At 51.1% G+C, this 16522-nt stretch overlaps 2 long non-coding RNA genes across 3 annotated transcripts in view; both read right to left on the bottom strand.

Moving 5' to 3' along the window:
* The window catches only part of LOC142016940 (uncharacterized), a 176322-nt gene that overhangs the window by 19114 nt on the left and 140686 nt on the right, over positions 1 to 16522 (bottom strand). The gene's annotated exons all lie outside the window — the stretch shown is intronic.
* Positions 12191 to 16392, bottom strand: LOC142017164 (uncharacterized). Its single transcript, XR_012646466.1, has 3 exons — positions 16360 to 16392; positions 13112 to 13161; positions 12191 to 12257 (listed from the first exon to the last, which is right to left on the bottom strand). It is a non-coding gene; the product is annotated as an uncharacterized LOC142017164 (long non-coding RNA).

The following is a 16522-nucleotide window of genomic DNA, read 5'->3' as shown; positions in this document are numbered from 1 at the left end:
CTGTCTCTGAGCAAAAAGAGGGGCTTAGGAGCTGCACCCCAGTACCTGGGCACTTGGCACTTCAGCCTGCAGATCTCCAAACTGTGAAGCACATCAGAAGTGCAACTCTTTCCTTCACAGCCCCTTATTACTATTACGTCTGCATAGCAAAGAAAACCCAGCCGCACCGAGTCTCAGAGCCTGGGTTATGGGCTCACACTCATGGGACTGAAACAGGAGCGTACATGTTCCCGCTTGGGCGCTGAAGCCCAGCGAGGATCAGAGCCCAGGGGGGAACAGCCACGCTGCTATCTTTAGCTCTCGAGCCGGAGTCAATTAACCAGGGCTCTGAGACTTGATGCTGTGGGGTCCTCTCTGCAGCGGAGAAATACCCTCGCAGCTTCAGCTGAGATCTGCGCCCTGTTGTCTTAGATGTGCTACTGCCTTGGAGGCAGAGAGCTCACAGTCTAAATGCAAAGGGTGAGACAGCAAGGCACCTGTGGTCACCCAGCAAGTGGGAGGCAGATACAGGTCTTGGACCCGCATATTTTAATACACCCCTAGCACCCTGTCCTCTGGAGCACTATGCTTCCTGCCAGGCCAGCCCTTCAACCAAAGGTCAGGACACACCTGTGACCTGCAGCTAGCCAGCTGTTTCAGTTAACCTGGGTTTAACGACATGGATGTCCGTCACGGACGGCCATGTGGCACCAATGGATGCTTGTTTCACTCTTCACGATCAACCCTACTATAACAAGCCAACGCGCCCAGATTGAACCGAGGGAAATAAATCACTGCTAGGACGGAGATTCTGGCTGGAGATGATCCCAAGGGATGACTATTCTGAAGATCTGTTAATGGTTGGGGGGTTAGGAGGGAGAATTACAGAAACTCCCTTAACAGTATCTGCTTAGTACCCTGGCTAAATTCAGCCATACAGTATTTCTGCAACTCCAGCAGAGATTTACTGTACACTTCAAACACTTTTCCCTTCCCCTCCCCTGCCAGAGTTTCTGGTAAATTACAGAGGCGATCCGGGCTTGGTTCTCGTCCCAGATTTTCAGATGCACTCTGGAGAATGTTACCCAGAGGACAAGACTGTGGTGGTTAAATGTCATCAGCATTTGGGTTTTTTTTTCATCCATTCACTTTCTAACAGCTGCAAGTGAAAATACTTTCCATTTGTCACCAGGCTGGGGAGACTCATGGACAGGGAGCTTATGAATGACACTGGGGGTTGAGGGATTTATCCAGCTTTCCTGGAGCCTAAATATCACAGCGCTCCAGGCAGAACCACTGGGCTCTGGGACAGCAGGCGTTTCCATCCCACCAGGGACAGCCTGGTTTCCTGAGCAGTCTTTATTTATTTGTTCTATGGTAGCATTAAGACGCCTCAGCAGGCACGAGTGCCCCACTGTGCTAGGTGTGTATAGCCATGAAGCAAGAGGCAAGCTGAACAGGGAGAAAGGAAGGGCAATGTCCTTCTTTTCCACAGCAACTCCTGCTTCTGCTGTGGGGTTCAAACTGCAGCACAGAGCTCTGAACCCGGTCTCAGCGGCCTGGCTCTGGCCCAAAACTGAACACTTGTACTGCTACTGTTAGTTCCAGTACACGAGTTGACCGGGCTCTAAGACTGAGGGCTTGCCTACACTGATTTGTGTGTGTGTGTAAAAATCCCTTATTTTGCAGAAAAAATCTCCTTGTGTCCCCAGTGCAAAGCTGGTTCTCCTGGGATAACTAGGCACTGAACTCCACCAAAACGAACAAGTTTTGCCAAAACCCTGCCGCTTTCGAAGTTGACTCCATGTGCACTAAGCAGAGGGAATTACGACTTCATCGGCCGCCGGGGAGGCAGCCCATCCTTGCTCTCCTATCCAAACTGGGCTCCCTCGGGCAGCCGTGTCCAACAGGAATTCAAAGAGCGCCACACTTGAGCTTGTTGTCTTTCCATATTCACCACATTTTACTATACAGAACTTTATCACGCTGGGCGCTCCCAGCCCCCGACTCAAAGGTGTTCCCCCTCCCGCACAGCCAGGGCCCCCAGCGCTCCCTGTTCTAATTCAATACCGACAACTCAGCAGAGCCTCCAGGGCCCCCATGCGCTTCTCCCACCAAGCAGCGGGGTGCGTGCGGATGGCCCTCCCTGCGTGCGGCTCTCAGGCGGAGCCGTACTTAAAGGGTCTGAGAGCTGCTGGTTGGCCATTCCCATATTCACCACAGTGCCGTGTCTTATTCGCCGCATGCGATGAGTGGTGAATGTCTTGGACACCTGGGCTCTGGTGCATTTCGAAATGCTCCTGCAGCGTGAACGCTCTGTTCAGAAGTCACTGACTTCCACGTTCGGGCTGGGTGCTGGTTGAGGTTGGAGCACAAGCCCCACCTTTGGCCACTCTCTGATCAGTTTGAGCCTAAGCAGCCAGCACTCAGGACCCAGGTCCTAGGACCCTGCTAGGAGTGCGTGTCAGAGCCCGAGTCCTACTGTGAGAAGTCCGAGGCAGCCTGGAGACCGCTCAAGCGCCAGCCCTGAGCCAGAAGGTCTTCTGAGCATCACACGGACGAGTTAGCGCAGTTGTGAGAGCCGGGGCTGGCAACGGCAAACCCAGGTTTGCAGTGCACTATACAATGCCCTGGTGGTGTCCCCAAGTGACTCCCTCAAGGTCCCCCAGAGACTCCGCAGGGAGAGCTGGGGCGGTACTTCAGTCGGACAGCTTTGATGCAGAAGGCTGCCCGCCCTGGAAAGAAGCAGGCGCTGCCACTGCGTCAGGTGATGGGGCGGGGACCCTAAGAAGCAAAGCAAGCAGGCAGCATAAGAAGGTAGTGAGCTAACCAGCAAGAAGCTGGTTCCATCCTCTCACTCTTCTAAGGGCTCTCCTTGGCCACCTGTGGCCCATAGCCCTGGGCCTTCTGATGCCATCTGTTTTGTGTGGACAAGATTCCGGGCACGTGGCACCTGTTGGCCAGACTGTGGGAAGGATCAGGTAGGGGGTATGGAGGTACAGACGGCTGGTGTAGCCAGCCCCACATTCCGGGAGCAATGCAGCCAGCGCAGGAGGTCAGCAGAGCCTGTCTGGTGACCCTGCGCTGCACAAGGGGCGGTCCCATGTCAGCGCTGACCCATGATCCCGTTGCAGACTCAGGGCACCGCCACGGATGAGCGAACAGCCCTGGTTCTGCAATGCGACCGTCTCGGCATGCCTGGGCCTTCAGCCTCCCAGAGAGGCATGAGGCGTTCCTCCGACCCTGCCTCTGAGGGGAAGGCTGGCCCAGCAGCCAGGAGCTACTCTGCAATTTCACCCTAGCTTCAGTTCCATGCTTTGCTGGAGCAGCTGGGTGGGAGCTTGGACAAAGCATTTCATCTCATCTGTGACATGGGGATAAACCATGTACCTCACAGGGCATGGCGAGGGCTAGGAGGCTCTCACCTGAGCAGTGTCCAGAGAATTGAATTAAAGTACCTTCCACAGGTGTTTGGAGACTCAGTGCACTAGGCGCTGAAGCCCTGTTCTTGGCTGACAAAGTGGCTGGTGCTTGCAGTGTCACCACAGAGTGTGAGTCCCAGGTTTTTAGAGAGATGAGGCAGGCGGGGGGTCTATCTTTTATTAGACCTACATTCCCTGGTGAGAGAGACGAGCTTTGGAGCTTACCCGGAGCTGGTTAGTTTCCCAAACCTGAAGAAGGGCTGTGTGGGCCTGAAAGCAGAGGTGGAAAAAGTACCCAGAAAGTTACTTGAGTAAAAGTACAGCAGTGGTGGGGGTGTACTTGAGTACAAGTCACTGTTGTACTTCTGGAAAACTCCTTGAGTAAAAGTACACACTTATCACATCTTGATTGTACTCAAGTATCCAGAAGTGAAAGCAGCTGCATTTTTACCCAGGTAACTTTTTGGGTACTTTTCCCACCTCTGCCCAAAAGCTTGTCTCCCGCCAACCAATGCTGGGCTGAGAAAAGCTATTCTCTCTCCCTCCCCTCCATCGCTCCAGCACATTTGCTGTTTCTGTTGTATCTCTCTGAGGCATAAATTGCCCTGCGCACACCTATGGTGTCCATTTCCGCTGGACACATGGCCATGTCACCACACTGGAGGCTGTACCTGGAGTCACTCCTAAACCACAAATCCATTATGAAAGCTGATGCCCAATGCTTCAAAGCACGGAGCCGCTCCCATGCCATGGAGCAATGCCGCATTGCAGGGCGAGATATTTTTTCCCGACTCCTCGGTTGGGAGTAGGGAGGTGTGGATCCTAGTTAGAGTCACTTGAGGTGCTGTTCTTTCCCTCTCAACCATCACTTAAACAACACGAAAGTCAGGAGTCCTTTTAGTAGCGATAATGGCCTTATTTGAACAGACCAGTGCATTCCTCTGGTGGCTTCTGGTCTGGCTCCTGCCATGTTCGAAATCAACCCAAGAGCTCTGAGGGTAGGACTACCCTGCCTCAGCTGCCTGGTGAGTGCCCCAAGTTAGCTGAAACTCTCTCATCCAGCACCCTTGAAATCTGACCAGCTCTGAACAAGAGAATTTGCCGGACTATGGAAGGTCATTATTATCTAGCCCATTACCAACATTTCCACTGCAGACTGGGATCTTGGAAGATATTTGAGGTACATTACAGCTAAATAACAGCACAGAACTCTGACAGCCAGGCCTGGTGCCTGGAAACAAACTTTATGGGCCCATGGGAAACTAGGCCTCACCCACAAGAAGTGGACACGTGGCTAACAAAAATCAGGCCAGACCATGGATGTTGCCGGAGGAGAGGGGCTTAACCTGTATTTGCGAGTCCTAAGGCGCCACCCAATCCACAAGCCAGAGACTCTGCAGGTCACCTCAAAGCAAGTCCGTAGGCACCTAATGAAGGCAGCCACTCCAGTCTGCTCTGTGGCGGGACCCTTCTGCCAGAGCCAGGACTGTCCTGGCGAAGTCCAAAGGCATTTGTTCCAGGAAACAAGAGAAGAATAACGACCCCTTCCAGTCCTGAACTCAGCAAGCACTGGCCTATTCTCCGCAGGCCAGTAGATGTCTCTGTGGTCAAAAGAAATGGCTGGGGAGCCCTGGACCCATGGCAAAACTTAATAGAGGGCAGAGGGGACGGTGATGATGGCTAAAAGAAAGGGGAAGCCACGCAGCTGGGGCGGTGAGGAAAGACAGCTGATACCCGAGTCAGTGAACGCGGAGCTCTGTTAACTCGTGAATCACGTCGTGCTACGATGTGGTGACAGGTGCCAAAGGCCAGCCAGGGTCTTTGTTCTGTGCCGCTGATTCTGGGGCGATGGGGTTGATCCCTGGGCTGTAAGTGCAAAGCAGGGGGCAGGGAGAAATCGACCAGCTGCTGCAGGATGGGTAAATACACAGCACCTTCTTCTCTAGTAAGGAAATTCCCCTGTCTGCCGCCTGGTGTGGGCTCGCAGGGGTTCGTGTGTTTGCTGAGAGGACCGGATCTTAATGTGTGTGTGTGTGTGTGTGTGTGTGTGTGTGTGTGCTGCACACCCAACAGGTGCGACTGGGCCCAGGACTGGTCTGTGAGGTGAAGCCACGCCAGACCAGTCCAAGACGGCCACCCCTCTGCAAGGGCCTTGCAAACCCTTTGGCAGAGACACAACTGCTGCAGTGAGCAGATGGGCGGAAAGCGAGCGAGCGAGCGAGCGAGCAAGCAGTGCGTGCGTGTGTGCGCACACGCATGTGTGTGTGTGTTTGGCACAGCTCTCACCCTGCCCCCAACAGTCGTGAGGCCTGTTGTCTGCACCCACAAGGAGTCTGTAATTTGTGGTGAACTCCACGGCCCGAGAGAGGATGCGGCAACCTCAGGACTGCTGGGAAAGAAGGAGGCTCAGGGCATATCGTAGCCACTAGAGCAACTACGAGTTGGCTGGTAAACAGGCAAACCCTTGAGATACCAACCACTGCCAGAGAGTCTGCCCCATTGGCCGGGCCTCCCTGCCAGCCGGTGCTTTGACCCCCCGCCAGAGACCCCACAGCAGGGGACTGTGATGTTGCTGTGAGATGCTGCTGTGCAGGCTGGGCTCAGAAAGCACCGTGCATCCTGCTCAGGGGGTCTCTCGGTTCTTGCAAAATCCCTCTGAGGAGAGTAGGTGTCTATACCTACCTACTTATGTAGGTGGGTCTCACCGCTGTACGATCTGAATAGTCCACCTCTACATTTTAGAGCTGCGCCGTACCCTGGCTCTGTAATCCTAGGGCTCGGAAGCCCTGCTTCCCTCCCATTGGCCTGCCACGACTCAGTTTACCTTTGTCGTGCTGTCTTCCAGAGGTTTAATATGGCCAGCTGCTCCAGCAGCTGTTAAAGATGGAGCGAGCGAGGGATTGGCATTGAGAGGACGAATCATGCATGTCATAAATCCAGGGGCTGTGAGAGTAGGAGGATGAGGCTGCCTGGGGCAGCAAGGGTGGGTTTGCTTTCAAACTGCAAAGCAAAGCTCTCTGCAAACAAGGGAAGGAGGGCCCTTCCCACCAGCAGCTGATCTCCAGATAGCAGCAGAAACTTTTGCTTTCCCTTATCGCTCTCCCAGAAAACTTTCTCCCCCTCCAATCCAGCAGTGGGATTGTTTCATAAATGCAATTGCTGTCCAATTGAAAGATGTTTTCCATCCCTCGCACATTCTAATGTGTTTTGGCTCATCTGGAAAGCCCATTCCAAATCTGCTCCTCTATCTCACTCACCGCTTGGACTGACAGCCACAAAGCTAGGGTTGGGTTCAAGCCCATCATGTGAAGAATTGTGTTGCTTTTTGGGAAATTTTTCTAAAGGCCTGGGGTCCCTCATTGAATCATAGAACACTAGAACCAGAAGGGACCTCAAGAGGTCATTGAGTCCAGCCCCCTGCCCTCATGGCAGAACCAAGTACCATCTAGACCATCCCTGATAGATGTCTATCTAACCTGCTCTTAAATATCTCCAGTGATGGAGATTCCACGACCTCCTCAGGCATCTGACCTCCTCCACCTAGCCAAAGAGCTGCCTGCACTTTTCCTGACCTCTTCTTTATGAGCCAAAGGACAGTATCATTTGGCACTGGCTCATCCCTGCAACTGAAAGCTTTGTTACCAATTAAAAGAAGTGTTTTCCTGCAAACGTTTACAGATATGGGTCAAATGAAAGCATTTGCTTAATTGTTCCAGCTGAAAAATTGAACAAAAAGTTCCTCAAAAGTCAAAATGTTCTGTTCCGCTGCTTTCAACAGCGAAACACTCTGACTTTTCTATACTTGATGTCTTTTGTTGTGTAAGGGTTCAGATTTGTTGCAAAATTAAAGAAAAAAGAAACCCTCCTCTACCCCAATTGTTCCCTGTATTCTTTTCCCCAATGTGCAGAATAATTTTTTATGTGCACCGAGGCATGTGCACTACCAATAGAAACACAGAACCACACTGGCGGAATTTACTTGATTTTTTTGTCAATTTGCCAAAAAGTTTGGGCCAAAACAAATAGCATCTCTACCTGCAGCCCGGCTGGGGAATCTTGTAGTACCGTACACAGAGCCCAGCACTGGTATAAACAACTCCCTTGGGTGGTGGGGATTAATTAGGGGGAAGGAGATAAATGAAGAGACATTTTGGCTGGGAGGAGGAGTCTGTGACTCAGGCTCTGGACTGGGACATAAATAGGGCCCTGCCAAACTTGTCACAGACCATGAAATCTGGTCTCACCCGTGAAATCTGGCCTGTGGTGTGCTTTTACCTATACCACACAGGTCTCGAGGAGAGCAGCCGTGTCTCAGATTGAGGTTCCCGACCCCAGAGAGAGGGACAGTGTTACTGTAAAGGTTGGCTGTGCTTTCGGGGCTGAGTGGCCGAAGAGGAGTGGCCACTGGCAGAAGGCCCAGCCTGACGGCAAGAGCAAAGAAATAAGGGTGGTGATACCCTATCCGGCCATCCTTCCTCCTGTGCAGCCGCTGTTGGGCTGCCTTCAGAGCTGGGACCCTGGCCAGCAGCTGCCACTTTCTTGCTGCCCTGTGTGGAAGGCAGCTCAGAAATAAGGTGGCAACACTGTGGCCTCCTGCAACAGCCCTCCTTTGCTTTAGGATCCTACAGGCACAATCAGAGCCGTGCCGTCCACAGACACCCCAGCCGTCCTATGGACAGGAGACAACTTGGGAATTATGGGAGTTTGGCAGCAGGGCAGCAGGGGACTCCCACCCGCCCCATTCACAGTGGAACAGCCCAGCAGCCTGCCCCAGTTTACTCCACCCTGCCCCACTGTCCTCTCCCAGCCTGCTGCGCTCAGCTTCTCAGAGGCGGCTGGGAGCAGAATGCTCCGGCCCCAGCGAGCTGCATTTGTTGCTACCACGGAGAGGTGGGAAGCAGCAGGACGGGGCAGACTGGGACACTCCGACTCCTGCTGCCTGTGTGGTGAGTGTGTGCGTGTGTGTTGGGGGCAAGGGGGTTGACCCCCTCCTGTAATCTAGGTTGTGTTGCCTGGGGGAGGAACAAAGGGGGCAGGGCGGGGGCAGAGATGGGGCAAGGCTGGGGAAGAGGGCACAGCAGGGGTGGGATGGGGCCTGTGGCAGGGTGTTGCTCTGGGCCCCACACCTGGGGCACCATGGGGCTGGGAGAATTGCCCTAGGTCCTGTGCCACCCTAGGACGGGCCCCGGTTACAACGCTGTGACATTTCAGCTTCACTTACATGCACTCATGAAATTCACGATTTTCAAAACTCCCTGACGGTGAAACTGACGAATAGAGACTCTGAGTGTGGGAGGGCCCTAGGCCTGGCACATAGAGTATCTTTTTTTCTTGCTCTGCTACTGAGTTTTCTGCATGACCTTGGGCAAGTCATTTCAGCTCTCAGTCCTTCAGTGCCCACGGCTAACAGGGCAGGAGTTTCCTGTTTCCTTCAGCTTCTGTTTGGTCTCCTCCTTTTGACGCCAATGGGCCTTGGGGCAGGCTGAGTCCTCACCGGTCCAGAAAAAGTGGCATCTTGAAATCCAGGGTTTTAGTTATCTCAGTGCAGCTCGTCAAGGTCAGTGCAGCGGAGCGGTGGCACCCAGCCTGCTCCCCCACTGGGGAAGAGGAACGCCAGGCTCGAGGGGAACCATCCAGGCCATGAGGCAGAGGCTGGAGCCTGCAGGGCTGAGCTTGCCCAATGCCCATGACCCTGTAACCACCACAAGGGGCAGGAGGAACACTGTTTGGGAACCGGAGCCCCTGGCTGGGCTGGGGTAGGCTGGGCTGGGGGTAGGCTGGGCTCTTACTTGGCTTCAACAGTATCACACTCTCTGTTTACACGGTGGGTCTGAGCAGCACACAGTGATATCACTGGAGGCGGATGCATGAGCTCCACGGAGCCCCCTCTGGTAGCGGCCCTGGTCCAGAGGTTTTTTTCCCTGTCTCTATAGCATCAGGAGTGAGGACTAGCCGGTCCACCTGCCCTGACTCTGCCTCTGAGCGCAGCTGAGCCACAAGCAGTGGGACTATTCTGCCAGGTTAGCCCATGGAGTCAGCCAGCCAACGGCAGGAACTGCTCCTTGCCTGCTCAGTGCTCACACCTACAACCAGCTCCTGCTCCAGCCCTGCTGGCTTCCTGACACCACCGCTGACACCTGGCTTCAGTTCCTGGCTCCAGCTGTGACCCCTGGACTCCGGCTCCCACCCCAACCACTAGCCTAACCTCTTTCCTCCCAGTTTGTGTCAGACATTAACATGAGCTCTCCATGCAGCACAGTGGCTGGGGAAAAGATAATCCTGCCTCCATCGCCACTGCCTTGGCATTTCATTGGAAAAGTAACCAGGGAGATGGAGGGCATTGGACTGACGATGATGCTGTAACTTAGGGCAAAGGCAGAAACTTGTCCAGAGAACTTCAGGTCAACGCGCTCAGCTGTTGTGGCCTTTGACAGAATTCTCTTCCAGTGTTAGAAGAAAAGAACCACAAGAATCATAGCACCCTAGGGCTGGAGGGGACCTCAGGAGGTCATTGAGTCCATCCCCCTGCTTCAGGCAGGATCAGCCCCCACTAAGTCATCCCAGCCAGGACCTTGTCAAGCCGGGACTTAAAATTCTCCGGGGATGGAGATTCCTATCATGAAAGGTCTAGAGAACATGAGCTCCAAGGGATGAGTGAAAGAAATGGGCTTGTTCAGTGTAGACAACAGAAGACTGGAGAATAGAGGGAACATGATAGCAGTTTTCAAGCACCTAAGAGAGTGTTACAAGGGGGAGGGAGAAAATTGTTCCCCTTGGCCTCTGAGGGTAGGACGAGGACCAATGAGCTTAAACTGCAGCCAGGGAGGTTTAGGATGGACAATAAGAAAAACTTCCTAACTGTTGGAGTGATTAAACACTGGAATAAATTGCCTGGGGAAGTTGTGGAGGTACTTAAGAGCAGCAGGTTAGATAGACACCTGCCAGGGATGGTTTAAAGCCGTGTTTCTCAACCTCCTTTTTTTAACTGTAAGTGGCCCCATCATCTACAATTTTCAGACACACAAAATTTAGCTGAATGTATAAGTCCAACATTTCATTCACAAAAAGGGTGAGAACCACTGACTTAATGTACCCGTTGGAAGAGCTCTGAGCACCCCCAGGGACAGACGTACCACAGGCTGAGAACCTCTGCTCTAGATGGTGCTTGGTCCTTCCATGAGGGCAGGGAACTGGCCCCGATGACGTCTTAAGGTCCCCTTCAGTTCTAGTGTTCTAAGATTCTATGATCAGCAACACCTTCCGGGAGCGCTTCGTAAATGCCTGGGGCCTTGAGGGCCGACTTTCCCCAGAGGGGAAACGAGCAATGGAGAGTCTGGGAGTGCACTGTGTGTCATTTGTTTTATAGACACACACGTACACCAGGCTTGGAATGAGATGGACAAACAGCCTGGGGGTGGGGAGGAGGGGTATCCCTCTGCCCAGGGATCTCAGCCCATGACCACCACTCAGTTCTCCTTAGAACTGACTTCAATCAGAACTCAAGGCAGGCAGCAAACTGCTCATGTTTGCACAGCTGTCCCGGCACAAAACCCCCAGCTGACCTCAGCACATGGTTTGTCTTTCCAAGACTGAACACTTGCTCGCACTCTACAGAAAAGACCTCAGAGAACCCCGTGTAATTGCATCACATGTCACAGAACAGCTACCTAGAAAACGAGACCCCATATTTAGGTGACTCAAAATAGGCACCCAAGTTTGGAAGCTGTGACCTTCCCAAAGCACTGAAGTCTGTCCGGGTCAGAACTGGGATTGTATTCCAAGAGTTTGTAATCATAAGGGTCAGTACCCTGAGGGATGACTATAATTCGCCATCATTGTGCATGGAAGTAAAAGGGAACAGAAGACATAGTAAGGGAACAAAATAAAAGGGAACAGAAGAATTAGTAAAGATCTGAAGTATATCGTGAGTATACGTCTGGTCTGTATGCAATCAAACTGTGGAGATGGGGCATAGTTACTGAACAGACGGAGCACCTGTGTTCCTTCTAAGCTGAGCGCTTGGATGGAGGCCCAGAAGGGATTCAAATGCTGCCCAGCTGATAAGCAGAATGCCCTCTGCACCCACAGCCATCAGCATGTGTTTCACAGGTGGTGTACATCTGTGCATGCCTCAGTGCACATAACAAAATTTATTCCACACACGGAAGAAAAATATGAGCGGGAGCTGTGCTCAGCACCATTGTGTTTAGAAACTATCCCTCAGCTGGGCCTGTAACAATTGCTTCACCAAAGCTTGCATTGTGGAACAGCTAGGACAGCGTGTGCTCATAAACTTCCACCTGCACGTCTTTAATGCTTAGGGATGGTTACAGTTTGTACAGCCAGAGCTGGCAAGTTTGGGAGATGGATCTTGTAGAACACTTGTATAAACAGGAAGAAGGGAGGGCTGTCGGTTACGAAGCGAGCCTGGGAACGCTGAGGCCAGATCCTGGCACTGTCGCAGACGCTGACATGGGAGGCAAATCATTTAAATAACAAACGCAAAGGGAAAAGAAAGGCTGGTGCCTCAGTTTCCCCATTTGTCCGGGGTGCTGAGATGATCAGTTCATTAAGCTGAGGTGATCAGTCTCCGCCATGATGAAAACCAGATATGCACCCATCTTAGAGGGCTACAGTTTGGGTATGTGGAATCACAGCTCATCTAGAGAAGTTTTAAGCACCCTCCAGAATACGGCGGACAGCTCTTGAGAAAATACTTACCGAACATTGGTCAGAGCTTGTTTGGAGCTACAGAGTGGCTCTGTCTCCCACTGCCTGGTATTGCTACATCTCGGCCTGATCCGGAGAACTCTTGCTTGCTTTGACTTCAAGAGAACTCCACGCACGAGTAAAGCCCTGCAGAATTAAGCCCTGTATAAACACGGAGGCTTGTGAAAAGCTGTGAAGGAGTTGCTAACTTCTGCAGCTAAATCAACCGAGTCTCTCTTGAATCCCTGTGAGGCTGGACCTCACTGCAATTTGGCATCCACTGCTTTAACTCTGCAAAAGCTCCATGGAGATGACTCTGGAGCCTCAATCTGACCCTGCTTAGAACAAATGGAAGCAAAGGAGCGTTCTTGTAGTGCATACGCAATTTCCTGAAGCCACTGCTTTGGGAGGGGGAGTTAAATATTCTGGCTGGATCGGTGCCTGCTGACATCTGCAGCAACATCAGCCAAGGGAGAAGGAACCGGTTCACTGGCATTAGGGAGGAAGATCGCCGTGGGAGACAGGAAGCAATTAGCCCCCTCCTTCGCTCCTTCCAGCAATGCAAAATGGGCCATGTGCATTACAGCGGTTTATTGCCATGCTTTGAGACTCGGGCCCCAATATCTGGAAGAATATCAGGTAGGATGGACCAATCTGACATGGAAAATCCCAGCTCCGTATCCTATGAGAACCAACATTTCTTTAAGCATGAACTGTATTGAAGAATCATAGAATTCCTTAGTGGGAAAAGACCTCAGGAGGTCAACAGGTTCAACCCCCTGCTCAAAGCAGGACCAATCCCAACTACATCATCCCAGCCCAGGTTTGTCAAGCTGGGATTTAAGAACCTCTAGGGATGGAGATTCCACCACCTCTCTCGGTAATGTGTTCCACGGCTTCGCCACCCTCCCCGTGAAATTGTTTTTCCTAATATCCACCCTCCCCCTCCCCCAGTGCAACTTAAGACCATTGCTCCTGGTTCTGGCTTTGTCTATACTTACTGGAAGATTGACACCCTCCGGTTGATCTTCTGGAGTTCAGTTTTTCACGTCTGCTGAAGACATGGCAAAATCAGCCTCTCTGGGCTTAGCCATCGACTCCTGCGCTATTGCATCAGACTTCACTAGGGAACTCAGTTGATTCTGATACGTCGATTTTAGCTACGCAAATGCTGTACCCAGAGTTGTATGTCTGAAATCAACTTATTTCCCTAGTATAGATTTCCTTTCTGTCATCTGTCACCACTGGGAACAGCATCTCTCCAACCTCTTTGGAATCCCCCTTCAGGAAGTTGAAGGCTGCTATCAAATCCCACCTTCCTCCTCTCTTCTGTAGACTACATAAACCCAAATCCCTCAGCCTCTTCTCATAACATAAAAACAACAAGAAGCGGGTCTTTGCCCACGAAAGCTTATGCTCCAATATATCTGTTAGTCTATAAGGTGCCACAGGACTTCTTGTTCTTGCAGATACAGACTAACATGGCTACCCCTCTGATACTTGTTCTCTTAACATGTGTACTCCAGCCCCCTAATCATTTTTGTTACCCTCTGATGGACTCTCTCCAGTGCATCTTTCTCTAATGGGGGCCCCAGAACTGGACACGATATTTCAGGTGCAGCCTCACAGAAAAGGTGATGTAATGGAAGCATCTGCTTTCTAGCCCTTGCTTTCACCAGGCTTGCCCGTTAAGGGTGATCTCTAGGCACATGGCTGGATGAGTGATCACCGATACCCCGATTTGCGTTTTTCTGAGCTCTGGTCGCATTGCTTCTGCCACCTAGCAAGGTTTGTACTTGAAAGATGATGCTAAATTGCAATAGATCCCGATGGTTTGAAATGTTGCTATTGTAAGAAAAACCTTCTTTGTTGATATTTCTGGGTCATGTTTCTGGGTTTCAGTTGAGAACATAGGAAAGTTCAGGGCATAAGAAGAACAGCCGTGTAGTGTGCGCCCCATCTCGAAAAAGATCTACTAGAACTAGAACTTGTTAGCATGGATGAGGAATATGTTGGATATTAGGAAAAACTATTTCACTAGGATGGTGGTGAAGCACTGGAATGGGTTACCTGGGGAGGTGGTGGAATCTCCATCCCTAGAGGTCTTGAAGTCCTGGCTGGGATAATTTAGTTGGGGTTGATCCTGCTTTAGGCAGGGGGCTGGACTCAAACGCCTGAGGTCTCTTCCAGCTCAAGGATTCCATGATTCTATCTGGAAAAGGTGCAGAGGAGGGCAACAAAAAAATTATTACGGGTCTGGAGCAGCTTCCTAATGAAGCGACATTAAAAGATCAACCCTTTTCAATTTGAGGTAAAGGGACAGACAAGAGGAGACGTGATGGAGGTGTGTAAAACCATGACTGGTGTGGAATCATAGAATCATAGAACACTAGGACTGGAAGGGACCTCAAGAGGCCATTGAGTCCAGCCCCCTGCCCCAATGGCAGGGCCAAGTACTGTCTAAACCATCCCTGATAGACATCTATCTAACCTGTTCTTAAATATCTCCAGTGATGGAGATTCCACAACCTCCCTTGGCAATTTATTCCACTGTTTGACCACCCTGACAGTTAGGAACTTTTTCCTAATGTCCAACATAAACCTCCCTTGTTGTAGTTTAAGTCCATTGCCTCTTGTTCTATCCTCAGAGACTAAAAAAAACAAGTTTTCTCCCTCCTCCTTATGACATCCTTTTAGACACCTGAAAACAACTATCACGTCTCCCATCAACCTTCTCTTTTCCAAACTAAACAAGCCCAATTCTTTCAGCCTTTCTTCATAGGTCACATTCTCTAGACTTTAATCATTCTTGTTGCTCTTTTCTGGGCCCTGTCTAATTTCTCCACATCTTTCTTGAGCTGCGGTGCCCAGAACTGGACACAATACTCCAGCTGAGGCCTAACCAGTGCAGAATAGAGTGGAAGAATGACTTCTCGTGTCTTGGAGAAAGAGAATAAGGAATGCCATCGGCTCCTTCACGTAACAGAAGAACTGCGGGTCACTCAGTGAAATGAATCGGCAAAAAATGTGAAACCAGCCAAAGGAAGTCCTTCTTCACACAATCCACAGTCAGCCTGTGGAACCGGGGATGTCATGAAGGCCAAAATTATAACTGGGTGAAAAAAAAGAATGAGATAAGCTCCTGCTGGGCTGCAGCAATCAGCCTCTGACTGCCAGAAGTAGGAAGTGGACGACAGGGAACAGATGGATCCCTTGATGAGTTTCTGTTTGGTTCATTCCCTCTGACGTACTTGGCATTGGTCACTGTCAGCAGAGAGGCTTCTGGGTTAGATAGACCATCTGGGCTTAGTTAGTTGGCTTTCACAATCCATTGCTCTAACTTTCCCTCACTGTTTGCCTTCTCTTGCCTTTCCATAGTCCCCTCAGTTTTATTGGATCCAATCTGGCAGACGTTGATGGAGGTACACCAGAGATGGGTTTGGCTGGCAGGAGTGGCTGGCTCTTTCCAAAAGCCACACTAAATTATCAGGCACCTTGGAGACTCACTGGGTGAAATTCCACAGCTTGTGTGATGCAGGTCACACTAGATCATAAATGATCCCTTGTGGCCCTCAACTTTACTTTTCTGACTCACCAAAAACAAGCAGTTCTGTAGCACCTTAAAGACTAATAATTTTATGTATTTTGTGGGTAAGATCCACTTTCGTTGGAGGCCTGAAAATGTAAATTTGTGGATTGTGCAATCAGAAATCAGAGCGTTTAGAAACTAGACATGAGTTTCTCTTCAGAACACCTCAAATCCTGATGAGACCAAGCCAGAGAAGCTTCAAGCCAGTCTTTCTTTGCTGTTTGAATCCCTGAAGTCTGGTATTATCTAAATATCTATACACAGAAGATTCAAGAGGACTTGGTACCAGCATTTCCTGTAAGCTGAGTGTTTGGACGGCTGCCCAGGAGAGATTCAGGTGCTGCCTATCCGATTCACAGAGTGCCCACAGACACGCAGTAGCATGTGTTTCTGTTGTGGTGCACATCCACACAGGCTTTGGTGCACAAAACAAATTTTATTCTGCCCACCGATGAAAATAAATAGAGGGAACGTTGCCAGGTGCTAGAGATGGTTGGACAGATGTCCACCAAGTGTGTGCTCCTACAACCCCCCCCCAAAAACTTTCCTGACATGTCTGTGCTCTTCTTGGTTTTGTCAGACAGCCCAGCCCATGTCCTGGCCCTGACGGAGTCCAAGGGGTGGGTGAGGGGTTGGTTCTAGCGGTAGAAAGGCTGTAACCTGAGCTTTCCTCCTGGTGCTTCTGAAGCAGACGTAAGAAGGAGAACGTGGGTGTTCTCAGAATAGGCGCTCTCATCTTAGGGGACCCAGCTCGAACGGCAGAGCTGAGAACTTTGCCCCTTGCTAGAACGGGGATATGGGAGGCACTAGGCTGGTTCAGACT

The sequence above is a fragment of the Carettochelys insculpta genome, chromosome 8, assembly GCF_033958435.1.
Source record: "Carettochelys insculpta isolate YL-2023 chromosome 8, ASM3395843v1, whole genome shotgun sequence".
NCBI lineage: Eukaryota > Metazoa > Chordata > Testudines > Carettochelyidae > Carettochelys > Carettochelys insculpta.
The sequence above is the reverse complement of the archived record's forward strand: the minus strand, read 5'-3'. Positions and strand labels throughout refer to the sequence as shown.